Raw genomic sequence first — 9,420 nt, forward strand, 5'->3', positions numbered from 1 at the left:
ACATTATATAATCTATTTAAAATTTAACAATTTTTTTTCAGGAAAATGTCATTCAACACTATAGAAATATCAAATAAGCCTTTCTTTAAACAGAACATTAGCCTCATAGCATATTTTTAGCTATATTCTCCTCGATTTTCTTCTGAGTAGATTCACTCTTATCTGTGTTTGATGCACACCAATAACATCTGGTTGGGTTGAAAATTGAAAATCACTTCTGTTTATAATGTCTAAAATAATCAGTGAGGCTGATTTAATAACAAAGTGACTAATCATTTTGGCACTCATAGGAATAGCTATTTCTGCTGGATCAATACCTTGTATTAACTACCTTTGAGACTCAGTTCTCATTTTCTTAGTAATAATAGAGTTTAATAGAGTGAAATCTTTATATTTTATTTTTCACTGAAATTTCACAAATTATAGAAGCTGTTCTTTGCATAACAAATGGCATTGTAATGATCCGATTATCTAAATGCAGCCATCCTTGGGTATATGCAGGGAATTGATTCCAGGGCGCTGGCCTGAGTATACCAAAATACAAGCATACTCAAATCTTGCAGTCAGCCCCATGGAACCAAAGTATAAGAAAAGTCAGCCTTCCACATAGGTAAGTTCCATATCCCACAAATACTGCATTTTTGATCTGTGTTTGGCTGAAAAACATCGTGTATAGCTGGAACCGTGCAGTCCAAACCCATGTTGTTCAAGGGTCAGCTGTAGTATCATAGCTTTAGGGAATTAGATTTGTACATTCACCACAAGCCTGTGGCATCATTTAACGTGTAAGTCTGCAATTACCCTCTGAATTTTGAATGTATAGATGTTTGTTGAGGCTCTCAAGTCTACGTTGACATCTCTTTGCTCCAGGTTGTGTGCACTGATCAAATAATTGAAAATATTTTTAAGTATTCGTAACATTTTACATTACAAAAACTCAACTTCAGAGTAACATGTATTATTTAAAAATAAGACACTAGTTAATACATCCACCATCTCACATATTTAAACTTTTTTATGATGGGTACATTTAAAATCTACTTTTTTAACAATTTTGAAATATACAATACATATTACTAACTATAATTCCCATGCTGTGCAATAGATTACTAAAATGTATTCCTCCTGTCAAACTGAAACTTTGTAACCTTTGATCAAAATCTCCCCTTTCCCCACCCCACCCACTCAGTCTCTGGTAACCTAACATTCTACTCCCTACTTCCATGGTTTGACTTTTTTAGATTTTATGTATAAATGAGATCAATGTTCCACGATGTATACATATATCAAAACATCATCCTGTACCCCATTATAGATATAATTACTTGTCAATTAAAAATTAAATTAAAAATAACACATTAACTGTGACTTGCATAGTAATCATTAGCAATGGAGAATTTTACATTCAACTAATGAGAGATATATTTGCCTGTCAAAACTCTGTCTTTTTTAGCGTGTTGGCAGCTGGTGGTGTCTTGGTTATGATTGTGTTTTCCTGGTAACATCAATTGGTTGTGCCACTGCAATTACATTTTCTTGCTTTATTTGTGACCAGTGGTGTGCATTTGTGAAGCACAGCTGGTGTTCTAGTTAGTGACCATGAAAGGGTGTTTGTTTTTTTAAGAAGCTAACTAGCTCTTAAGGCAATTTTATTCTGTTGTAGGGACCTCATAAACACCACATTCACCAACTAAACCAACAAACGCATGAATAATCCCCATGCCCTGTTAATGATGGAAAATAGAGGTTAAAATTTCTGTTTTTACATTTCTGTTTGCCCTATGCAGGAGTGGAAATGTAAAGGAAGCAACATGGAAATTTATATTTTTTGGCTGTGTCACTGATGGTTACCTTATTCAGTTTTATTTGAATTTGTGCTTGTATAAAATGGGGATCTCATTTAGAAGATGGAGTAATGTCATTTAAGTGTTAAGATTTTGACTGTTTTATCCATGTTTTTAGTTAGAACTTGTGTGTGGCAGATGTTTCTTTTGTTTTGTTTTTTGAGACAGAGTCTCGCCCTGTCACTCAGGCTGGAGTAAAATGGCCCGATCTCGGCTCACTGCAACCTCTGCCTCGCAGGTTCAAGTGATTCTCCTGCCTCCGCCTCCTGAGTAGCTGAGATTACAGGTGTGCGCCACCACGCTTGGCTAATTTTTGTATTTTTAATAGAAATGGGGTTTCACCATGTTGGTCAGGCTGGTCTCGAACTCCTAACCTCGTATTCCGCCCACCTCGGCTTCCCACAGTGCTGGGATTGCAGGCGTGAGCCACCACACCAGGCCACAGGTGTTTTATAGAGTGGTTTTCCCAATGCAAAAGCAGTCAGGTTCAAAAAAAAAAAAACAAGTTAAAGGACCAAGGAGTTCACCCCTGAAGCCAGATTTCTGTACCAGAAGGTAGCCCACAAGAAGCCATGTTCAAATGGGAAACAATGGGAGAAAATGCTTAAAGTTAGAAATGGACCAGGGGAAAATTAAGAATAACTCAAAAGCTAAAGTTTTAATTCAGAACCGATTGATTTTTGGGGAGGTGGTGGCTGGTGGTAGAGCGGCGGCATAATTTGAGCCAAAAGTATTAGTGGAAAACAATCATTTACTTCAAAATAGTAAGTATTCAATAAATAAAATGATATTAGACTTCAAACTAAAAAGCTCAAGATATGACCTTCTGCTCTTCCCTTTTTAAAAATGGCACTAGACCATTTTCAAGAGCTGTTTGTACCTCAATGTCTTTAATTCTAAAAATTGTAATAATAAACTAACTGCCTTAATATTGTGAGAACAAGCTGGTGTATTAGTCTTTCTCACATTGCTATAAAAAAACTACCTGAGACTGGGTAATTTATGAAGAAAAGAGGTTTAATTGACTCACCGTTCTGCAAGCTTAACAGGAACCATGACTGGGAGGCCTCTGGAAACTTACAATCATGGTGAAAGGCGAAGGAGAAGCAAGCACATCTTACTATGGCAGAGAAGGAGAAAGAGAGAGTGAAGGGGGAAGTGCCACACACTTTCAAACAACCAGATCTCATGAGAACTCACTCACTATCACAAGAACAGTGAGGGGGAAGTCCGCCTCCATGATTCAATCACCTTTCACCACGCCCTCCCCCAACACGTGGGGATTACAATTCAAGGTGAGATTTGGGTGGGGACATACAGCCAAACCATATCAACTGGAAAATGTACTTATTCTGTAACGGTGCTCAGTAAATTATTGTCATATTTTGATTTCTCAAATTGATTGGGTATTTACATATAACAATAAATTTATTAAACCGATATATTAGTTTTATCAATTATTGAAGCAACATTTTCTTGTAACATAATGAGACTAGAATTTGACCCCAGTTATATTGACTCTTCCATCATTGTATTAGTTTTAGACAGTGATTCTTAACCTTGATGAACAGTAGAATTATTATATGAGCTTTTAAAAAATGTTCATGCCCAGCTTCTATTCCAGAACAATGAATTCAGGTTTGGGAATAAGACCCAGGCACCAGCATTTTAAAAATTCCTCCAGGTTTTCAATGTACAATAAGAGTTAACAATTACATTTAGGGAAACTAACCTGTAAACAAGTTGATAATATACTTGTGTTCACTGAGCTAGTATACCATAGTTTTCTCATTAATGTCTTATTCTGAGAAACTGTCTATTGAAGGATGAGAATCAGGATAAGAAAGCTCCAATCCCTTGAAATGCACTTTGGAAAATGTTATGCAAATCTCATGTTGCCAAACCTCAAGAGGCATCCAAGATTGGAAAATTCTTCTGATATCAATTGAAACTGCATTATTTTCTCTTTCTTGGAAAAGGAGTTTGGAAAGTATCCATGTAGCATGTAGTCTACTACAAAACTCTAGCAATAATTCAGTCACTTTATTAAAAGAAAAATACCTCAGCTACACACATTTTTCTATAGACATGATATTTTTAGAATTTTCTTTTGGCAAATATAATATGGCATCAATGTACAACCACTTTCTACTTTCGTCCCATACAGAATTCAAATAGATCCATTTTCTCTTTATCTTTTAATGCAGGCAGTGTGGGATGAAGGACAAGACTGCCTATAAATTATGAGCATTGTGTGCATATGCCATTGCTTAAGTACCAGAAGACTTGTTCCAGGCCTGGAATACCAGCTGAGGCTAAACAACGGGCAAGGCACCAATAAATCCCTAGACAATTTGGAGCAATCCAACCTTTCTGCATAAATCACTGAGTGAAAGCTGTATGCAAGTCTTGATAAAACAAACAAAAAATCAAGCTGGAAAAATGACTGAGGTGGTCACCCAGGGTATATTGCAATTGTGTTTTGGGGTAAGAGATCAAGGTATGAAAAATGAGATTCTTTCTCCATAAATTTAATCCTCTAGGGCATTGTTACTTAATGTCTGGTCTATAGATGAGTGGTGGTCCATGAATCATTTGTTGCCAATCTGAGATAAATGCAGAAATTAAAGGTAAACATTTAGAAACCATATAGCAACATGACATAGTAATTTTGTAACTGTTGAATCTAATAAAAAATTGGACTTGTATTTTTATGTCTTTTTTCATTTCATTTTTCTTGTAATTTCTTCTTATGTTTTGCAAAAAATCTCAGTCAACGACACATTAAAAATAAAAAATAGAATGGCTCCTTCACCACGGAGTTCTACTCTAGTTTACCTCAATAAGCAATTTTGTAAAAGCTAGTGCTTAAATCACAATGTTAAAGCGAAAGATAGAAAGATGGTGAAATGAAAGCTAGATAACAATTATGTAAATTACACTGCCTCGGTCCTTAGCAGGACACACACAGCCTTTCCGGTCCAGTCCCTCCTTACCTGTCTTCATATCTTCACCTTCTGCCCTTACTTCCAATACACATGAAATTCAAACCACAACCATCTACAAACAGATTTTAGTTGTTTATATACACTTTGTCTTCCTTAAAAAACATTTTAAATAACAACTTATACAGATATTCAAAGTTCACCAAATTTGAAGGAGAAATTTAAAAAATTCAAGTGACCGCAAAGTAAAAATATACCAATTTCTCAAAAAAGTTTATTTTACCTGACAGTTACCCCAGAAAGAAATTTCTCCCCTAGAAACCTACAGAGAAAATATGATAGTATAATAGATGAACATTTTGTAATGTGACAAATATAGCAATTTGAATAAATGGCTACAAATCCTTTGACATTCCTGAAACATAGATAGGGTTTATGAGATCTCTCCTTCAACTGGAACTGTTCCAATAAATAGAATATGGGGAAAGTAACACTCTACAACATTTGAGGCTACTTCAGGAAAGACTATGCAGCTTCCATCTGGTTCTCTTGGAACTCTTGTTGTTTAGGGTGTTTCCTCTAAGGGCACTCCCTCTTGGAATCCAGCCTCCATGCTGGGAGATGCCCAGACAACCTAGAGGATTTCTGTGTAGGTGCTCTGGTTGAACCCAGCCTTCAAATTATCTCAGCCTAGGTGCCACACATGTGAGTAAAGGAGCTTCCAGATGATTTCAGTCTCCAGGTATTTAAGCTACCTCTATCCATTTGAGTCACTCCCAGCTGCTCTAATCTTCCTAGGGGAGCACCCAGATACTATGAAGTTGAGATAAGCCCTCTCTACTCTTCTTTGTTCAAATTCCTAAGCCACATAATTCATAAGCATAATTCCTATGGTCTAGGTTTTTGTCCCCACCGAAAACTCATGTCAAATAGTAATCCCCAATGTCGAAGGTGGGGCCTGGTGGGAGGTAATTGAATCATGGAGGTGGTCTATGAATGGTTTAGCGCCATCCTCTTGCTGCTGTTCTCATGACAGTGAGTGAGTGGGATTGTGAGATCTGGTTATTGGAATGTATGTGCCGCCTCCCCGCTCTCTCTCTTGCTTCTGTTCCTGCCATGTGATATGGCCTTCCGCCATGATTGGAAGCTCCCTGAAGCCTCCCCAGAAGCAGAAACCATCATGGTTCTGTACAGCCTGCAGAACTGTGAGCCAATTAAACCTCTTTCCTTTATAAATTACCCAGTCTCAGGTATTTCTTTATAGCAATGTGAGAATGGACTAATCCAATTATAAAATGGTTGTTGTTTTATGCCTTTAAGTTTGGGACGAATTGTCTTGCAACAACAGATAACCCAAATAGTGATGATATTTTCACAACATCCTTATACATAGAGATGGTGATCAATGTTTCTCCTTATTCAACCTCTCAGTAGGTGTTGCCCCAATATGAAACAAAGAACAATCAGAGTTGATGAAAGTTTCTTAATGGAGAGGTCCTATTTCTTGAAGAAAGGTTCCTTTTCACAACTCTATTCCTTTGTAAACACAATCCTTCTGCCTAGAGTGCCCACAACCCTGTTCCACCTTCCCTCCATTTCCAGATATCTGAACTTCCAAGGTTCACTTTAGATGTTTCTTCTTCTATGTTGCCCCTTGACAATTCCACCCTACCCTGGGGATAATTAGGGACTCCCTCCTGTCTGCCCCAGAACACTCTGTATTGCAGTACTCATAATATTATAGAGTTTATACATCCGCCCTACTGCCTCCCCAACTAGGCTGAGGACTCCTTGAGGGTGATAATAGCCCTTTTCTTGTATGACTTGTTTTATCAGGATACGTGGTATATAACTGGAACTCAAGAAATAACATGAACAGTGTTAGGTGGACATTCTGCCCTATGTTCTGATTCCTGGGTTATACACAAGCCAGCAGTGTCCTACACCACCAAACAAAGAATTAGAAACCTTGATAAAAAGACCGGTAAACACAGACTTACACCCACAGAACCTATTTAGTTAACAACCTTTTGCCATAAAGTCTCTTGAGAAGTTACCCTTTTCCAAACAACTTCTTCTGAAATACATATATATATATATACACACACACACAGATAGATAGATAGATACTCTGAAACATATAAAGTAAATAAGCATGATATTTTGACACTGCAGCTTTTGGGAAAATATGCTATTTTTATTCTAACAGTTCTTAGTCATCAGTTCTTAATCATTGAATAACAGAACAAACTTGAACTGAGTGCCGTGTTTGGATAAACTGAAAGTATTTCATTTTGCCTAAGTATGACTAGAGAGAGGGATGATGAGGTAACATCTTTTGTAATTTTTCTGTCTCTGTGTACTAAATAAATTTTCACATCTTTCCAAGTGCTCTCATCTTCAGCTATTATTTTGACTGAAATTGTCTTCTCTGCTATAACTTTATATGTTAAGTGTGCTGTAAGTGCAAGTTAACCATGATCCTCCAAATGGTTGAAAACATTCATAAACAAAATGGTTCAGAGAGCAAAACATACCTTACAAAGAACAACTGCCTTTAACACTCCCCCACCAACCAGCACTCACCATCACATAAACCTTCATGTTATTACATTTTATGAACAAACTCTATTTTATTTTCAATTTGATGTTCATTACTTATATAATGTCATGACAATTGAAAAATATTTCTATTGTTCAATTAAAATATTTTCCTATCTGTAAAAATGCTTTGGGTATGTTGGGTTGGGATAAAATGCTTCCTAAATTTTTAAATTCAAATTCATAAAAACACTTTTTCACATAATGGCATTTTACTTCGTGGGAGGATTTTTAGGAACAAATTAAGATTACCAAGTCCATTATGAAAGTGTCACTGACAAACTCTGGAATTACTGATGTGCAGAGAAGGGAAGGGAGAAGCAGGGAGATGGACTCATTAGGAGGCTTCTTCCATTATCCGGAGAAGAGACAATGATGGTTTGGATGAAGGTGGTAGCAGTGGCAGTGGTGAGTAGTGGTCAGATTCTGGATACAGTTTGAATATAGCACCACCAAGTTTTGCTGTTGGGCTAGATATGGACACACACCAGTGTGTGAGAAAAATAGGAGTCAAAAATAACTTCAAATCCAGAGATATCTAAAGCTTACCTCATACCATATGAAAGGTAAATTTGAGTTAGAACTAGGATCACAGAGTTTTTTGACATCCATCCTGGAGTTCTATCCACTCTATTTTGCTGCTTCAAAGGAGATCATCTGACATTTGAAGTCTCAATAGCCACTTTGTGACAGGAGAGCTGGAAACTTTTTTAGTTACTGCAAAAAGAAGGTCTTTATTGGGATTTTTTATTTGGAGAACTTAAAATATCTATTCTGGAACATTGAGGACCTGCAGCTGCTTTGAGGATTTACTCTAAAGCATTCTAAATCTTTAACCGGTTATTACTGAGGTCAGAGGGAGAAAGAACATTATTTTGATGTCCTTGCAGATTTTCTGGTTGACTCAAAATAACTCCACATGGCATGATGGAAAGAACATTCAACTAGGAAGCAAACTGGCTTTTGGTTTTCGGTAATACCACCAATTGGATAAGTCATAAACTCTCTAAGATTCAAATTCCTCATCTCTAAAGTAAGGAGAGTGGATAAGTAGGATTTTTCAACCTACAGTTGATATAAATCTTTTAGAACATTCCAAGCCATCCCTGACAGCTGCCTTCTTCAGTTTCTGGGCTTAAAGAAGTATCTCAGTCACCTTGTCTTCCTGGTAAACTCAAGGTTCTGAAGACATAAGAGGAAATTCCTGTTGTTCATAAAAAACAAAGAAACCTTTAAAATCAATGGTCCTCCAAGTTCTTCTGGCTCTCAAACTTTGATTTGATATTGCTAAATCACTGATTTTATGTATTAAAACACTTTCTGAAGTAGAAGAGGTATGGATTATAATTTTTTAAAAAGATTTTAAAATAGGAAAACTAGTATTTTTGAGCTTATGCTATGCATCAGGCAATAGAATAGATATGTTAATAATGTCATTATATCCTTACAATAAGTAGGTTTTATTGTCTCCTTTTTTACAATATGGACATCAAGGCTTAAAGAGGTTAAGTCATTTGTCTAAGACCATACAATGGTGGGGCCGGAGTTCAAACACAAGCTTTTTTGGCTCCAAAGCCTTTGGTATGACATCAACCTGTTACCAATAACAATAGCAATTGTCATTGATACATTGTAAGATATTGAAAGAGAAAAGGAGAAGAATTTACAATTTACATGCTTTTATTACTCACAAAGTGCCTTCAGACTACAGGTAGATAGGTGGTAGGACATCTGGACTGTGAGTTAACTCTCAGGAGACAAGCAATTGCATTTACTATCCTGTTCTTTCCTCCAAGGCTCCTCCACCAGCAGTTGTTAAAGCCATACTCACCCTTCACCAAGGCACGGCAATGATTCCTTCCTAAAAGCCCCGATGTGTGACATTTTCCAGTATGAAACAACTGATTGAGTTGGAACAGGTTAATTTCATTAGTTTATAAAACTAAAAGAAAAAATGTAATTGTTTTGCTTTAAAAGGTGTAGGCAAAATTAAAAAATAAAAAGAGAAGAGAAAAAAAGAAAACAACAAA

The 9,420-nt window shown here is 36.5% G+C and overlaps 1 long non-coding RNA gene across 1 annotated transcript; it reads right to left on the reverse strand.

Annotated features, from left to right (window-relative positions):
- Positions 1-737: 737 nt before the first annotated feature.
- LOC130540640 (uncharacterized) lies at positions 738-8,490 on the reverse strand. Its single transcript, XR_008954630.1, has 4 exons — positions 7,940-8,490; positions 4,399-4,450; positions 2,875-2,964; positions 738-880 (listed from the first exon to the last, which is right to left on the reverse strand). It is a non-coding gene; the product is annotated as an uncharacterized LOC130540640 (long non-coding RNA).
- Positions 8,491-9,420: the final 930 nt, after the last annotated feature.

This window comes from Pan paniscus, chromosome 10, assembly GCF_029289425.2.
Source record: "Pan paniscus chromosome 10, NHGRI_mPanPan1-v2.0_pri, whole genome shotgun sequence".
Classification (NCBI taxonomy): domain Eukaryota; kingdom Metazoa; phylum Chordata; class Mammalia; order Primates; family Hominidae; genus Pan; species Pan paniscus.